Genomic DNA, 19,063 nt, shown 5'->3' with positions numbered 1-19,063 from the left:
CACTATCTGGAGGTTCATCTAAGCTACTGTGTGTGTGGTTTTTTTTAGTTGTTGAAACAGCCAAGTAAAATATCAGAGAATAAAAGAATTTAGAAAGCACCAAACAAAAATATTAGCTAGTCTTAGGCAGTCTGTAGACTGTAAGCTTCTTGAAAGTAAAAATGATGTCTTATTCATTTTTTGTATTTCCATGGTTGAACTGAAAATTCTTATTATTGCATAGACCATCTGGCCTTTTATATCCCATCTTTTCTTTACCTGCAGCCTAATTACCCACCCCACCCCCACCACGTCCCCAACACAAGTCGGCCCCACTGGGCTCTGTCCTTTGTCCCTCCTCTGTGGTCTCTGCACTGGGTCCTCCCTGCTTGCAACTCTGTTGCTTCCCTCTCCGGACACCAGAATGACTCACCAGGTGGAGAGAAGGGAGCTGGGAGGGAGTGGGGCTGAGCGGCTCCAAGGCCTAGACAGAAAACTGTAAGGAGAGGACTCCTGGCCAGCCCAGGAAAAGAGCTGGAAGCAGCAGCCTAGACTCGGCGGTCAGACAGGAGACAGAGGCTGGCCCAGCGGGGGCCCGGCCGGGCTCCAGATCTGGGAGCCGGGGGCCCCCAGTCTTCACCCGAGGCCCACGGCCTCCCCTCCTCGATGTGCGCCGTGGCCAAGTTCAGAGCTCACCCCAGCTGTCAGGGCACACTGTCACTCCAGCTGTTCCTGAGCGATGGATTCCTGTTGCCAAGATATGGATTTGGTTTTAATAACAGTTAGTGCAAACACTGTAAATTTACTGCTGCGAGAGAGAGTTTTTGAAAACGTCCACTCTGGCTATAATTTTTCAGCCGCGCCAGCTGTTTGTGCTCAGCTCATACCTGACATGGTGCTTTGAAATAGCAATCACTGTATTTATAAGAAGGCAAGGACTCATAAATATGTCACAAGTGGAATATACAATGCCATATTTCACCATTTTCTATTTTAAAATTGTGAGTTATGGCTGCAGAAATGCACGCCCATTAAAGGTGATATGATGTATTTTCTGCCCTGTTCAGGAGTCCATCCATCATCGAGACAATAAAGAAAACCGCACTTACTTTTTTCCTGTCGTCTGTAATTTATGATCCCCAAAAAGCTGTAACCTTTTGGCAGGCTTTGCAGAAACCACTGCACTGTTAGCAACTAAATAACCTTTTATAAGGTTTTAAATGTGTTGCTACAGTCTCAATGCACTTGCTGTATTGATCCAGAAGATCTTGGGGGAAAAAAAAAAGGTAGGGGGAGGAATGGAAGATGATCTATAACAAGATCGATAACGGCATATAGATTGTTGAAAGATGCTTCTAATGATTTTTGCCAGCCATCATCTTTCAGCACGCCACGCCCTATCTCTTAGGCTTTGGTCTTGGCTGGAATTGATTGACCTTGCTTTTCTGCTGCCTCCTCCCTCCCTTCCTCCTGCCGAGCAGCCAGATGGGGAGAAGCAGAATGTATTGGCCACCACAGGTTATTTGCAGAAAAGCTCTGAGAATCGCAGAGCTGGAAGGCGCTGTCAGGACGATCTCAGTGCACAGATGAGGAAACTGAGGCCCAGCAAGCGCCCGTGTTTTGCCCAAGGTCAAGCAGCAATTTAGGAGCAGAACTCGGATTCGGGTTCCTGGTTTTCAGTCCATCCTTTCCCAGTTCTACCGGTCCACGTCTCCAGTGCACCCTGGAGGAAGAGGGTGTGCATGGAGCAGGGAAATGCATCCTGATGAGCTTTGCAGAGCCTGCTGGCAGCGGGGTGTAGTGGGAAGATGATGAGGTTGGGAATCGGACAGAAGCAGGCTAACTCTGGACCCTGCCTCCCACTCCTCGGGGCAGTAACCAACCTCTCCGGATCTCTGCTACTCCACCTGTAAGATGACAATCATAACCTACCTTGTAAGGTGGTAGAGAAGACTGACTAGACCTGGTGTCCATGGAGCTTTACACCTGGCATGTGGCAGGTGAACAGTAAAAGTAAGTGGCTTCTGTCCTGCCCCACTCAGCCTCTTCCAGCATTTTCTGGGTTCTCGCTCCTCACCCTTTGTCCCCCCTTATCCTCCAGGACAATGGTGATGAAACATTCAGGGAAGAGCCAGCTATAGAAGAGCCAGACACAGAAGGAAGTAGGATAATCTTTCCAATCACAAGATCTCTAGTACAGCAGTGTTTCCTTGATTGTCCCGAATGAAAGCAGCTGAGGTGAATACAATTATTCCCCGTTCCCTGAGCATAAGCTGAGCGAAGCTCCCAGGGCGTAGAGAGAAGGCCTGCACAGTTCCCTTTGGAGGTATCCACAAGAGGCCATGGGTAATGGAGGTTTTAACACTAGAGTCTTCGTAGGAAAAATTTGCAAGAGAATCCCTGGCTGGTGTAGCTCAGTGGATTGAGTGCCAGCCTATGAACCAAAGGTTAGCCAGTTCGATTCCCAGTCAGGGCACACACCTGGGTTGCAGGCGAGGTCCCCAGTAGGGGGCACACCAGAGGCAACCAAACATTGATGTTTCTCTCCCTTTCTTTCTCCCTCCCTTCAGCCCTCTCTAAAAACAAATAAATAAAACCTAAAAAATAAAAAGAAACATTTTGTAGGGAAAAAAAATGTATTTGTGAGTCCACTGGGCCATGGTGCAGTGGATCTATCTCAGGAGACTCTTCTTCCAGACAGCTCTGTGTTCTCAAAAATCAATGATTTCAGCCCCAGAGCATGCTACCTTGGAAGCAGGAGTCAACAAACTATGCTATTCAGGACAAAGCTAGCCAGGGCCCGTGTCTGTGAATCAAGGTTCGTTATCACACAGCCACACCCATTTGATTAGGTGTTGCCAATGGCTGGTCCCTACTGCCACCACAGAGGAGAGCCCAGAGGGATCGTGAGGCTCACTGAGCCTCCAGGCCTCACCACCAAGCCCTCTCTGAAACCCCTTCTCCCGAGTGTCCCCAGCAATGTCACATGCCAGAGGGGGCATCCCAGTAGAAGGCAATCAATAATTATTATACTTATGGCAACTTCTAGTTTACAAGAGCGTTCGTCCTCATGACCTGAGTCCGTTACCCAGCAGCCCTGTGAGGTGGAGAGCTCGGCGACTCCTGTGTTACAGAAGAGCAAACTGAGGCCCAGACGGGCAGAGAGTCGGAGGCAGGGCTGGGGACTGAGCCCTGGAGGGCGCGCTAAGAGGCCCAGCTTCCCCGCTCCCCTACCCTGAAGGGAAAGCCCCAGTCCCCGCCAGTGCCCCTCCAGTGCTACGGCTCACCAGCTGGTCACCCGGGAAGGTCACTTAGTCCCTCGAGACCTTAATGTCCTCATATCCAAAATAAGGAGTCACTAAAACACTCGTTCTGGAAGGTGCTGAGGGACTCTCCCATCACCCAGGCACCTATGAAACATTTCAGGAGCAAGAACTCTGTTTCTCTCACCCAGTCTGGCACCTGTTCCCCTACAAACAGGCCATCAGAGAACATAATGAGGTGGGCCTGAGGACAGGAAAGGGGGGAGGGAGAGCCCCACTTTGTGGACTGGCCTTCCTAAAGCCTGCCAGTACCCCTGGACCCCACACCCACACCAGAGCACGCAGACAGTAGCACACGCAAGACTCCTCCCCAGCTCCTGGCCGTTCAGCCCCCAGAGAAAGAGGGTCTGCAAGGCGCACAGATTTTTTTTAGATCAACCACCTGTCAGTGGGAGCTGCCCCTCCTCCCTGTGGGGTATGGCAGGTAAGGGACAGGTGATAACAGGGGTAAGACCGTCACCCCTGCCACATACCCTCCCATCTCTCTGTGTCGAAGTCACTGTCTCTCTCTCTCTCCCCTCTGTGTTCGCCCAGAGCACCCCCCAATCATTATTAACATTATAAATAAAAACGAGAGGCAAGTTATTAAGTGTAAAATATGCAGAGTTCCTCCCAGAACTCGCAGGGCAGTTCATAAACGTGACGGCTTAATTTTGCTGCTGATCCAGCCAGCTGATGAAGCATCTCCGGCCCATGGGCTAATTGAAGTTGTTAACGAAGTAGAGGGGAGAGGGGATTGGGGGTGGCTTCTGTCCCACCTGTGGGGATCAGAGGGGCAGCCCTGGACCGAGGCGGAGTCCACAGTCTGCCAGGTCCCTGCAGCCAGCCACTCCGGGTGAATTACCAAAAAGCGAGCTCCTTCACCACATTCACACCTCTGCTCACCAGCTGAACTCCCAGAGCCTCCGCCTGGAACCCACTTAAGAGTCTCTTTCTCCCCTAGAGAAAAGTATTTTCAAACAGGGACGAGGGTAGGTCCTAGAGAGGATCGCTTTTAGGACTGGAGCAATTCTGGTTGTCAGAGGCCCTTGTCCTCAATACCCAGGCTGAGTGGAAACAACCCAAATGTCCCTCAACAGATGAACAGATAAACAAATGTGGCAAATGCATACAATGGAATATCAGGCAGTCATAAAATGAAATAAGTACTGACATGCTACAACATGGAAAATTCTTGAAAACATTACACTAAGTGAGAGAAGCCAGGCACAAAGGTCACATGGTATATGGTTCCACGTATTTGAAATGTCCAGAACAGGTAAATCCATAGAGACAGAAAGTAGATTAGTGGTTGCCAGGGCAGGGGAAGGGGAGAATGAGGAGTAACTCACTCAGGTGTCCAACTTGCGGCCTTCAGGCCGCATGTGGCCCCTGATGGCTATGAATGTGGCCCAACACAAAACTGTAAATTTACTTAAAACGTTATGAGATTTTGTGTGTGTGTGCTTATACATCGCAAGGAATTTAATTGGCCCAAGACAACTCTTCCTTTTTCCTGTGTGGTACAGAGATACCAAAAGATTAGCCTTAATGTGTCCAGGTTTTATTGAGGGGTGATGAAAATGTTTTGGAGCTAGATAAAAGTGGTAGTTACACAGTATTGTAACTTACTAAATGCTACAGCATTGCCTACTTTAAAAGGATTAATCTTGTGTTATATGGATTTTATCTTAATAAAAAAATGAAGAAAATAAAAACCCGGGTTGAGTTTAGCATGACCCTCCACATCCATGAAAGTGGCTCCGGATTTTTCAGTCTGCAAACCCCATCAAGACCTAGCTCACGATCCTGGCTCCCTGTATGAAAAGGGGTGGCCAGTTCACCTTGGGCTTCGCCTCTTGAATCCATCCAAGAGTCAAAAACAATGGCCAGCCTTTTGCCCCCATTGGGGGGTCATGGGACAGAAGCAAGGGAGGCTGTGGGAGAGAGAGCAGAAAGAACTAAGGGTCTGACGTAAATGGCCTTTAATGCACTCCTGGTCCTGCCATGGTCTAACTGCGAGATTTTGCATTAAGTTCCTAAAATTCTCTTTTCCTCAATTTCCTCATCTGTAAAATAGGGACAGTAGTATTGGCTTGTCTTCTTCATGGATTTGTTGTAAGCATCAAAGGAGATATTTTGCACTGTCATTATTAGACACTCCTTAAAAACCAGTGTATCAACCAATAAGTATTTATTAAATTCCTAGCAGTGTGCTAAGTAAAGCGCAGGGAGCAGAAAAGGGGAATTGGGAACAGATGGGAAGATAAGGGACAATTTGAGAGACAATCCTGCCCTCCATATAGGAAGGCAAAACCAGCCCAAATGAAGCCACTGGAAAGCAAAGGACTTGACATGCAGTCAGTAGTGAGGTACACACAGCTGAATGGAACCTTGAGGCCTCCGAACTGCGAGGGCCCAGGGTCCTGGGTTCTGGGCTCACTCAGCTGCCTGCTCTAAGCCATCTGGGAGTCACCTAAATATTTTGGCTTTAGTTTCCTTGTTTTTAAGCGGAGAGAGTTAGATTTAAAGTCCTCAAAGATCCTTTCAGGCTTCATAATCTGACACTAAGCAAAATTAAAAGGCAAACCAGGAAATATATTTTTAATAAATATGTCAGAGATGGATGCTCTTAATATGTAAAAGGCTTTTAAAAATCAATAGGAAAAAGATGAATGGCCCAAAAGGAAAAAAATAGGTAAATAATACAGAATTTTATACAAAGATTTTTCCCACTAATTATAATAAAGAAAAATTGAAGACCATCTAAATCCAAAGCAATAAGAATAGTTTCATTTTAATCATGGTACAGTCATATTACATAGTCATTAATAATCATATTTTTCATAATACTTAATAATAAAATGTCTATAATAAAAAAGGAAAATGAATGAGACTTTCAGGATTCCAGCTTTATGTTTTGTTTTTCTAAAAGAAAAAAAAAAAGACAGTTACGGGTAGAAGACAAGTAGGCCTAAAGGATATACACAAAAAGTTAACAGTAGTTATCTCTGAAAGCAGGTTAATAATTTTATTTCTCCTTTATACTTGTACATTTTTCTGACTATAATAAACACATTATTTTCTAATTTAGAAAAATGTTTAATCTATGATACAACAGAACAGCAAATTCAGGGTTTTACACTCAGCTCCATTAAAATTTCATTCTAGCAACCAAAGTGATAAAACCTTCACTAAAATAAATCTTCAAAGGTTATTAAAAACGGGCTTTATTATTCTGCAACTATTCTACTATAACAACATCTATCTCACTTAATTGTTGATTAACCTACCTATATTTTCAACTATTCATAAAATTTCTTGAAGAAAGGAATCTAGTCAAATTTCTTCATAGTCAAATGCCATAATAGGTGCTCAATAAATGTTTGTTGCTAAAGGGTAAGAATTGAGAGATCATTGGTCTGGAAGAAACTGGGCAATAGAAAGTGAAGCGTGAGCCTTGAACGATAGCAGCGGCCTATTTATAAATTCGTTCATCTGTTCCATGAATCTGCTGGGTCCTGAGCACTGCACTGGAAACTGAGGGTACTGAGTTAAATAAGACACAGAGGTTCACCACTTAGGAACAGAGGCAAACGCACAAAAAAAAAAAAGAGAGAGAGATGAAATAAAACAATAAAACTAGAATAGAGAGCACAATGGCAGAAGCTGTCATCCTGCTGGTGCTGGAGGGCAGAAAGAGAAGCAGAGGAGGGACAAGGCCATGAGGACAGTGAGAGAGGGAGAGGCGGGAAAGGACAGAGATCAAAACCAAAGCTTGGATGCTGGGGGGAGAGGCGGGTGTAAGGGGCAGCGGCTCAGACCGCCAGAGCGCTCCCTCTTCCTTCCCGTCACCCACCTCCACACCAAGTTCAGGGGGCAGCTACAGCACTAGAAACATGCACGCCTATCAGGAGGGCTCATCATGCACCTGGATCTGGGTTGGTGTCCCAGACACAGAGTCCAGAGGACTCCCCTTGTGACCAACGTCTTGGGCCTCGATACCCAACTCTGCAAGAATCCAGTTTCCCCACGTGCTGGGCCGGGGGTGCACGTTCAACTTTATGGGGGAAATTATTTTAACCTTGAGAAGAACTCCTGAAACTGGGGAGCCCATATCCAGGCTGTCTGCATCAGAATTCCGTCGCCTCATAGTCACGAAGGATGAGTTTCTTTTCGTGTGTGGTGGCTTCCTGGTTTTAAATGGGATCACCCTACCTGGTAAGCTGGTGGAACTTCTCCCAAGGAACAAGTGCCCTCAAAACACAAGGAAGGAGTTTCTTCATACAGGAAATGCCAGCATCTACTTCGGTGTCCTGGTTCCTGGCTCTGATCTGGAACACATTATCTGAACACAGGCAAATGTAAATTAATGTAGTCTTCAAGTTGGGCTTCTCAGCAAGGTAACGAAATGTTGACATCAGCCTGAAAGTCAAATTAGGCCCTGTGTTATGTGGTGTGACCTGAGGTGTTGACACCCTGGCCGTCTGCCTTCCGAGCTTCGGGAAAGCATGTGATTGGGAACAGAGCTCATGACTTCAACTGCTTCCCAGAACACTGCTGGACAGCAAAGAATCCTTGGTGAGCAAATCTGTGAGGTTGCTTCTGCCTCTTCCAAGAAACGTGTGTGATGCGCTCCATCATTCTTCACACCTTTACCAAACATCTACTATGTGGCTGACACTGTGGTAGGTATGGAGGGCAGCAGATGACCTCCGGGGTAGAGCAGATATAGATCTAGCCTACAAAATCTTCCCAAGCCCACTGTGGTCTATAGCTACCACCCCATAGCTCTCCTCATTCTGCTGGCCAAGTTGCTGTTACCAAGTGCCCTTCCTTCCTCACCTACCAATCACCACCCAGTGCACTGCAGGCTGCCTCTGTCCCTACCTCTCCATGGAAGCTGCTCCCACTGGGGACACCGGAAGTCTCCTCGCCGTCAAACCCAATGATGGGACTCATTACTCCGGTTACCCAACCTCCTTCGAATGCTCACACTGTTGACGCATCACTATTTTGTGAAATCCTTCCCTCTTGTCTTGTGTCTCACTACTCCCTTCTGGTTTCCCACCAAACTTTCTGACGTATAATTTTCCTTTAAGCCCTCAAAGGCCTCCCCATCCCTAAAAACTACAAATCCAAGCTTCTTGGCATAAAACGCCTCTTGTGACCAAGCTCCTGCCAGCCTCTCCAGACTTACCTCCCCACCACTTTGCTCCTCCCTGTCCCTCATGCTACAGTAACACAAACTATGTATGAAATCCATCCAAACAACATGCTGCCTCCTGCATGCACACCCCTCCCCTGGAACAGCTTTCTCCACCCCACCTGGTGAGTAGAAGCTGTTCTTCCGAACCTAGTCACTTACCATTTCCTTGGTGAGGTCTTCCCCTGCCAGCCCCCACCCTACTTACTCCAGAAAGAGTCACCGACCCCTCCGCTGGACTACCCCTACTCCTCAAACTCATTTCCACCGTCACAGGGGTCACGTTGTGTTGTCATTGTTTCTGTGTCCTACCCACGAGCTTCTAAACATCTTGAGGGCAGAGATGACATCTCACCCTTCTCTGTGTCTCCAGCTGCTTGCACAGTGCCTGGCACTTACCTGAATTTTGAAAAATACTTACTGAACAACCTTAAGTAGCTTTTCGGGTGAGGGGGAAGTGGTGTACAGAATACTGTCCTCCCCCATTGATGTCCCCATCCTAATCTCCAGAAACTGTGGCTTTGACACCTTGCATGGCCCAAGGGGATTAAGTTTGCAAATGTGATCAGAGGTAAGGACTTTAAGAGGGAGAGATTACCCCTGTGTTGTCCAGGTGGGCCTAGTCTACCACGTGAATCCTCAAACGTGAGGAACAGAAACTTAACAATGGAAGCAGGGACAAAGAAAGGCCATGCTGCTGGCTTTGAAGAAGACAGAAGGAAGCCACAAACCAAGGAATATGCATGCCTTCTGGAAGCTGGGAAGAGCAAGGAAACGGATTCCCCCCTCGGGTTTCCAGAAGGAATGCCGACCTGCTGTCTCCTCGATTTTTGTCCAGTGAGACCCATGTTGGGCTTCTGCCCTACAGAACTGTAAGAGAGTAAATGCGTATCTTTTAAGCCACTGCATTTGTGGTTATTTGTTACAGCAGCAATAGAAAAGTTACTACAAAAATAGGGGGTTCGTGAACAAATATTGTGACTAAAAAGAGAAAGAGACAGGCATCATCAAAGGGATGTAAATAGATGCCAGTGGAGTTCAGTGAAGGGAAGGGGAACTTTCTGGGAAATGTGACATCAGAGCTGATTTTTGAAGGATTTAGATTTTAGACACAAGGCAATGGGGGAGTCAAGTGCTGTCACTGGAGAGAGAGGCCAGGAGAAAAGCACAGAGGCCCGAGATCCTGAGGAACGATGGAAGTTCAGGCCAGTCTGGTTCCTCCCAGCAAGGAGGGCGCGAGGGGAGGCGCAGGAAACCAGAGGAGAGCGTGTCCTGTGCCCCAGCTCCTCCGATCTTGGCATAGCCCACTCCTCAGGAAAGCTGGCATGTCCCCACCCCTGACCTTCATCCCACAAACTAGTCTCTGATCTTCTCCCTGGTTTAAATAGGCATAAATTCACTGGGAGCCTCCCTCCCCAATGCTGTGAGCCCCTGGACAGGGTCGGCATTCATAGCCTGGCTGGTCGGACGAGACTTGCCCACAGGAAATCATTAGAGAACAAAAGAAGACAGAATACCCTATAAGAGCTAACGGGAATATCATTGAGTGCCAAAGATATATTTTAAGTAGTAAATGCAATGGGAGGCCCATGAAGAAAGACATCATTGTTGGACGGTTTTTTTCGGGGAAAGTTTGATGGAGGAGGCCGGGCCGGAGCTGTGCTCTGAAGGAGAAGAAAGCTTCGGAAATGGGAGAAAGGCAACCAGACAGGGGGATCCCACTGACCAAGGCACAGAGGGGAAAGCAACCCAGCACCGGAGACCCTTTGGGTGCAGGGTGGATGGAGCGTGGCTTCCTCGCCCAGCAGACAGTCCCTCCAACAGCTCCCCCTTGTTGACGAGGTGGCTGCTGCCACTCCTCCCTAGAAGGAATGGTGTGGAGTCTCTTGCTAAAACTCACTTTGAGCTCTTGCAGCCGGCCGTTTCTGGGCGCGATGGGGGAGCCTGAAACAGAAATGAGGTTCACCCTCCATGTGCCCCCGGTCAAATCAGGATTGTGGAAAAACCTCACTCTGAGCGGCTGGCTCCCACCTCTGAGGAGCTTATCCACTTGGAGGACACTCCCCTGTTTTAGTGTCAGAAGCACCACAGTCGGGAAAGAAGTCTTGCTCCCTGGGCACTTTGGGGGCTTCCTGTCCCTGCCTGGATGCTGAAATAGGAAACAGAGCAGAGGACCGCCCAGAGCGTGTCTTAGGAGGGCTCAGGATTCCTCTGGCCCACAGTCACCGCCCACTTGAACAGGACAAAGGGGCACCCTAAGGCCCAGGAAAAACACAGGATTGCCTAGGATGTAAATCAGGGAGTGAGCAAGAAGCCAAGCCCAGGTCCTGCAATATTTGAACTGGAGTGGGGAATGTGGGTGACTTATTTCTTAGACACGACGGTCACAGTTCTGTCCACAAGATGGAATGCCAAAAGTCACGTTGGTCGAGTTTTACCAAGGGAATCATAGTTTTTCTTCATTTCTATTTTCTATCTTGATGAAACTTTTTTTCTGTTTTGCTTTACACTACCAGGAGATAAATAGAACCATGACCCATATTTCACAATTTACATAGTGATTTATTTCATGTGCCTCTCAGAGCGGGGGGCCGTGCTCTGCGGCTGTCACTGTTTTCCCATCTGGAAACATGGAGGGGGCTGCGTGCATGTGCTGCAGCCGTGGCCCTCCCACGTTATGGCGTGTCATGCTCACTCTCCCACCCACCTCCCAGCCCGCTGAAGGGCGAAAAATCATAGATGCTAAGCACCAATTTCACATCAGCCCCTGTCCATTCCTTCGGGGTGGGCACCATTAAGAACCAAAACCAGCTGTGCGCAAGGGCCCCCAAGGCACAGAAAGATGGACCCTCTCGCCTTGGCCAGGCTCATACGTCCTCTTCCAAACCTCCTTGAGAAGGCAAAACCCTCAGCTCTGAGAAGAGGCCAGATGACGTGAGACAGGAAGAAAGGCTTTTGAAAAGTGTCATGGGAAGTGGGGGATGGGTGGAAGAGACAAGTAGGAGCCCCATGCATAATGTTATGTTTTAAACCACATGCCTTTTTCCAGACCGGGTTATTAAATTAATTCAGAACTTATGCTCACACTTAAAAGATTTCTGTCATATTTTGTGAACACGATGATCCCAGAGTAATTTGCACTGGAAATGTGTCATATTAAATCAGAGGCACTAATAAACTTTATTACTTAACCTCCACATGAATCAGATATGGCAGATAAACCATCCTGTAATACTTTTGCACTCATATTCATGCCATTGAAATATGGCTCCTCCTATGGGGAAACAAATAAACTTGGTAACATTCCCTCTACCCCACCTTAAATGTACCCATCCGCGCTAGAGGACGGGTTTCCTGCCTGTCCTGCTCCCCTACACAGAAGCTAGTTATGGGATTGAGACAAGTTGGCCCAGGCAGAGATCGTTCTTTGGGGTTTTGGCTTCCGTGGCTTTATGATCTTCCACTTGCACTGGCACGGCCTTTATGCTAGACTCTGTGTCACTGCTAAGAATTGTTTTACAGGTACAGGTGTGGTATAAAAAGTACTGGATGGTGAGTTATACTACCCGAGTTCTCCTGGTTCTTCTCCCAGCTGGCTCTGCGACCTGAGCACAAATCAGGAAGGTCAGTGTAATAGAAAGAGCACAGGCGTTGGGATCAGAGGTTTATTTTCATTTAACAGATGTTTTTGGAAAGTCTAACATGACCCAGGCCCTACGTGAGACAACAGAGATACGAGAATGATTAAGAATGCAATTAGAATCCCAACAGGATTATTTGGGGAACTAAATTAAATTATTATAATAATATGTGTATGATACTAGAGAAATATTTCATAATCTTTTTAATTCACATAAAAATGTCTGAGGATAACTCAGAAAATTCAGAATAGCAAGCAGTAACTCACCTCACCAGATACTAAATACAAAGCCAACATATTCAAAACAGTGTGGCATTGGCAAGCTTGTAAACAAATTTTCAGTCAACAACACTGTGGATGTGGGAGTCAGGGTGAAAAGAAGAGAAAGGGTTGAAAGTCTTTCTTCAGAGCACATGAACTTCCCAGGAGTCCTCACCAGCACAAGCAGCCAGCATCCCTGCTATTCAAGGAAGCCGATAGTCTTTTCTCTGAGGGGAAAAAAAAAAATCAACCAAAGAGTTTCCAAATGCAGGAAAGGATGGGAGCTAGACAAAGAGTAAACATAGGGGAATTTGGTGAAAGTTTACTCTTCACACAGACAAGCATAAGACCCTCCACCTTTTCCTGCTCTGTTTCCAGACTGCAAGCAGCCTGGTACATCCTGACACCCATCAACAGAATTCTGAAGCAGGAGGCTGAATGACACTTCCCTGGAAGGGAAACGACATATCCTGACACTAGAAGGATGCAGTGAAACGGGTCACTGCAACCTGATCTGTACCGCTCCCAGGGAAGTTCCTCCCCCTCCACACAAACAACCTCCACTTAAGTACCGACTGAGAGCCAAGGATCCTCAGGCCCTTGAGGAAATCCTTCTCATAGAAGATACAATTGAAAACAAACATGAGAAAAAAATGTAAGGAAAATAGACAAAGCAATAATATCCTCAAGAGATAACATGATTTTCAACCACAAAGCCAAAGTAAAATGCTATTATAAAGGCTCAACTTGAAAATAACAAACAGCCGTTAGAAATTAAAATTGATAACCAAAATAACAGTATTCAAAAAATTAAAGTTAAAAGTTAAGGAAATCTCCATAAATTAGAATGAAGTGACAGTAAATTAAAAAACAGAAGTAGAAAAAAATATGAAAATCTGGTGTGAACTCAAAGGGCCAAAATCCAAATAATAGAAGTTTTATAAAGACTGAAGAGAAAAATTCATGGAAAGGAAATTATTAATGGGAAAATTACATAAAATTTCCCAGAACTAAAGGACATGAGAATACTTCAAATGGCCAATATAGTAAACAAACCAAAAAATCCACATCAAGGAACATTAATGTGAAAATTTCAGCACATCAAAGATAAAGAGATGATCCATAAAAATTCCATCGGTCAAAGAGGAAGGTGGGAGGAGCCGGTGCATATGAAGAAGTGGGACTCAGAATGGGTCAAATTTCTCAAAGGAAGTCCTAGGTGGCAAATGAGGGTGGATCAGTGCCTTAAAAGTTATGAAGGAAACACAAAAAAAATCAGTTGCATTTCCATATACTAACAATCCAAAAAATAAATTAAGAAACCAATTTCATTTATAACATAGAAAAAATAGAATATTTAGGTATAAGCTTAACAAAAAAGGCAAAAGACTTGTACACTGAAAGCTACAAACATTGCTAAAAGAAATTAAAGAAGACACAAAAATGGGAAAACATGCCCTGTTAATGGATTAGAAAACAATATTGGTAAGGTGTCAATGCTACTCAAAAGGATCTACAGATTCAGTGTAGATCTGCAGAAATCCACTTGAAAATTTGTATGGAATCTCAGGGGATCCTAAATAGCCAAACAATCTTTAAAAAGGATAAAATTGAAGGACTCACATGTTCTGATTTCAACCCATACTACAAAGCTCTGGTAATCAAAATAGTGAGGCACTGACATACAGACAGACATATGAACCAGTGGAACAGAATGGAGAGCCCAGAAGTCAGCCCTAGCATGTGTGGTTAAATGATTGTTGACAAGAATGCCAAGACCATTCAACAACATTCAAAAAATGGTGTTGGGAAAATTAGATATACACCTGCAAAAGAATGAAGCTGAGCCATTGCCTTGTACCATATATAAAAAAAAATTAACTCAAACTGGATCAAAGATCTAAACAAAAAAGCCAAAACTATAAAACTCTTAGACAGGGGGGAGGGCAGCAGGGGAAAGTGGTGGCGGGAAGGTGGAGACAAATGTATTTGAACAAAAAATAAAAATTAAAAAAAATTATTCAAAACAAAAAATAAATAAAACTGTTAGAAACATAGGTGGAAAGTTTATTGACATTTTATTTGGTAATGATTTCTTGGATATGACACCAAAAGCACAGGCAACAAAAGGAAAAAAAGCTAAGTTGGACTCTATCAAAATAAACTTTTGTGCATCAAAGGACACTATCACTTAGCAAACACCCTCCAGTTCCACCCTGGCAGCACTTCCTTCTTTCTCTCTTTCTGCTGTGTGGTATTCCACTGTGTAGCTGAACTAAAGAAACAAAGGAGCAAAGTAGAACCAGAGGCATGGAAACAAGAAACAGACTGAGAGCAATCAGAAAGGGAGGAGGAGTGGGATAAGGGGGAAAGAAGGGGAAGAGTCTAATAAACAAACAAGGATCAATGACCCAGGGACCTGGACAACAGGGTGGGGATGGACTGTGGGAGGGGGAGTGGGCGGGGCAAAGGAAAGGAATAGGGGAAAACTGGGACAGCTATAAAAGAAAAACAATTTTTTAAAAAGATGCTATCAATGGAGTAAAAAGGCAAAACACAGAATGGGAGAAAATACTTGCAAATCATATATCTGATAAAGGATTGATATCCAGAATATATTTTTAAAAACTATAACTCAACAACAACAACAAAGAACTGTATTTTAAAATGAGCAAAGGACATGAATGGACATTTCTCAAAAAAAAATACACATGGTCAATAAGCACATGAAAAAAATGCTCAACATCACTAATCATTAGAGAAGTGTTAATCCATCCACAATGAAATACCACTTCACAACCATTAGGGTGAGTGTTATAAAATAAAACAAAAGAAAAGAAAAGAATTTAACCTAGAAAATAACAAGTGCTGACAAAGATGTAGAGAAATTGGAACCTTGTGCATTATTAAGTAGGAAAGTGAAATGGTGTGGCTCCTATAGAAAACAGTATAGCGATTCCTCAAAAAATTAAACATGGAATTATCATGTGATCCACCAATTCCACTTTTAGGAATACAGGTATACTGAAAAGAAGTGAAAGCAGGGACTGGAACAGATATTTGCACATTCATGTTCAAGCAGCATTATTCATTACAGCCAAAAGATGAAAGATATCTAACTGTCCATCAACAAATGAATGGATAATCAGAATATATATGGTATAGCCATATAATAGAATACTATTCAGCATTAAAGAGGAATAAACTACTGTTACCTGCAACAATATAAATGATTCTTAAAAAAAAAAATAATGCTAAATTAAAGGAGCCAAGCACAAAAGAGTAAATATTTTGTGATCTCATTTATATGATATCTCTAAGGAGGGCAAATCTTTAGAAACAGAAAGTGTATCAGTGGTTTCCTGGGACCAGGGTTCAGAATGAAGATTGACATTAACGGGCACCAGGAGACTTTGGGGTGATGGAAACGTTCTAAACCTGGATCTTAGTGATGGTTGCACAGCTGTACAAATTTATTGAACTAGTCACATTGTAGACTTAAAATAGGTGAATTATATGGTACAGAAATTTCACCCCAATAAATCTGTTTATTTAAAAAGCAGTGTTGGTTATTGTCCCCAACACTTACTGTGTACCCAAAGAGCTTTGTTCTGAAATCCTGATCGTGAGCAGGGAGGGGTTGCATGGGTAAAGCAGACAAAATGAAAAAGATCGGATTGTCCACGGAAGTGCTTTATGACACCCAGAAGAAAGAACTGCAGGCTTTGGGGGCTGCTGTCTCACAATCCAAGAAAAGGTAGCGCCAGGGTGGAGCCAGGCTTTCTCTTCCTGAACTGAGAAAATCACACAGCAACACTCTGTGGAATTCCCAGGTGCTGTTTCTCAACCTCACCTTGGGACGTCAGAACACCCGTGCAAAGCTAAGTCAGCGCTGGGGGGAGGGACAGTGTTTCTCCTCACTCTCCCACTGCCAATTTGCAGCCTGAAGAAGACAGGAGGGAGGTGTCATTATCGTCCAGTGGTTAGAAAGGAGGGTAGCTGAATGTGTTTGTGTATGTGAGTGTATGTGTATGTGAGTGTGTGTGCCTGCACACAGTCAAACCCATATACAGAAAAGACCCATTTGTATGTGTAACACAAAATATAAAATTTCATCTCAATTATAGCACATATTTTTAATTTCAGGGAAACAATAAGAAGTCAATACACTCAAATGCTATTCTTCATTGGTTGTTCATTTTAAACTAGGAAATGTTACTGAAAATAAAAAAGAAACTTCTCTTTTTCAGTGGGTTTGCTCACATGCAAATTGGCAGGCAGAACCTGTACAGAGAAATTCTCTTTATCTATAAAGATAAATGCTTAATTTAAGTTTTATATAATAAAATTAATTCAAATATAAATAAGATTTCTAAAGGATAAAAACAGTCTAGCATGTAAATTTCAAATTTTGCACTATTATTGCAAGAACTGACATATACAAAATAAGGAAACAAACTGAAGATACTTTTATTGGGTTAAAACCAAAGCTTTTACTAGCGTCGTTAGTTTGGGAGTCAGTGTCCTTTAACACAACCAGGGCCGTGCGGTTGTCGTTGTCTTTGTTGTTCAGTACACAAGATGAGGAAAACCAAGAAGGCAGAAGTCAACTCCGTGCAGATGAAAAACCTAAATAACACAGGTCCCCAAAGATAATTATTTTGCTTGTATTTCCAGAGCGGCCAGTTCCGTAATCAGATTAGCCAAATATTTATAGAATTTCTCCTTTCCCATTATGCTTTAAAGACATAACAAATGGTATGATTAGTCTGTATGGAAAAGTTCATGGAAGGCAAGTGCAGGAACTACATTTGACACTGCCACTTACAGGCCATCAACCTATGTGGGCGCCCGTTTATGTGTGTTTAAGATGTGGAGGATAATTCTTACCTCTCAGGATTGTCTTGGTAAGTAAATGGTATAATGTCTGATAAAACACTTGTTGCAAAGAGGCCACCCTATAAATGGTGGATCATTTTCCCCTTCAACCCACATCTCACCCACTGCTCACTACCCTGCCCAAACACTCACACACAAGCACGCAATCCACAAGTCTTACTCTGAGAAGCTTTACTGACAATTCCCACGAAAAAATTAAAAGGAACTATTTCCAAGAAGAAAAAGCCCACTGCACATAAGAGTAAGAATGTAAAGGGCAGTTTTATCCTCAGGGGAGAAGAGCTGGTTACTGGAAACAGCCAAGAGACACCTTATTCCCCTGCCCTCCCCCTGATCTGACAGGAATAGGATTAGAGGATGCCAGAGCACCCAAATCTGGCTAGGAATCTGCTGAGTGAAAGGCAAAGCCTGGTGGACTTGGCTGATTATGAGGTCAAGGTTGCATATTCAAGCCCCGTAAGGAGATTTATCCTGGCAACAATCTCCCTCCTGGCCCTGACCCACCCATGGGTGTTTCTCATTGGATGGAGGAGCTCTGTCTGGGGGTTGGGAGGAGTAAAGGCTAAATGCAGTCTGTTCCTAGCATCAGGAAAAAATTCCCAAAACACTGGTCTTACTAACAGTGAAGATATATGGTAGGTCTTTCTCAAATATCAATACATGAGGGGCATTGCAAAGGAGCAGAGCTCTGGAGTATAGAGAACTACATTACTTAGATAAAACATTCAGCTGCTACAACATAAAGCCACTAATCCTGAGAGACATAGCAGCTCTACCCAACACATAGAAACAAACAGAGGAAGGCTGCCAAAATGAGGGACAAACAGGTCCCAAATGAAAGAGCAGAACAAAACTCCAGAAAAAGAACTAAGCAAAATGGGGAGAAGCAACCTACTAGATACAGAGTTCAATACAGTGGTTATAAGGATGTTCAATGAACTTAGTGAGAACTTCAACAGCATAAAAAAAGGACATGGAAACCATTTTTTAAAAAAAACAGAAATGAAGGATACACTAACTGAAATGAAGAATAATTTACAATCAAGAGCACAGAAGATGAAGCCAAAATCAAATCGGCAATTTGGAATATAATAAAGAAAAAAAACAATCAGAACAGTAAAAAAGAAAATAGAATAAAAAAATATTAGGATAGTGTAAGGAGCCTCTGGGATAACTTCAAGCTTACCAACATTCTCAACATGAGGGTGCTGGAAGAAGAAGAAAAAGAACAAAAAATTGAAAAGCTATTTGAAAAAAATGACTGAAAACTTCCCTAACCTGGTGAAGGAAATAGACATACAAGTTCAAGAAATGGAGAGTCTCAAACAAGATGAGTCCCAAGAGGCCTGCACCAAGACACACCATAATTTAAATGCCAAAGGCTAAAGACAAAGAGAGAATCTTAAAAGCAGCAAGAGAAAAGCAATTAGTTACCTACAAGGAAGCTCCCATAAGACTGTCAGCTGATTTCTCAACAGAAACTTTGCAGGTCAGAAGGAATTGGCAAAAAATATTTAAAATAATGAAAAGTAGGGACCTACAACCAAGACTACTCTGCCAAGCAAAGCTATCATTTAGAATTGTAGGGCAGATAAAGAGCTTCCCAGACAAGAAAAAGCTAAATGATTTCATCACCATCAAACCAGTATTATATTAAATGTTAAAAGGACTTCTTTAGGAAGAAGAAGAAAAAAAGATCAAAAATATAAACAATAAAATGGCAATAAATACATATCTATCAATAGTTGAATCTTTTTTTAAAAAAATGAAATAAGC

This window comes from Pteronotus mesoamericanus, unplaced genomic scaffold (genome assembly GCF_021234165.1).
Source record: "Pteronotus mesoamericanus isolate MK-2021 breed Mesoamerican mustached bat unplaced genomic scaffold, CSHL_Meso_final contig_169, whole genome shotgun sequence".
NCBI classification, from domain to species: Eukaryota; Metazoa; Chordata; class Mammalia; order Chiroptera; family Mormoopidae; genus Pteronotus; species Pteronotus mesoamericanus.
This window is presented reverse-complemented; position numbering follows the sequence as displayed.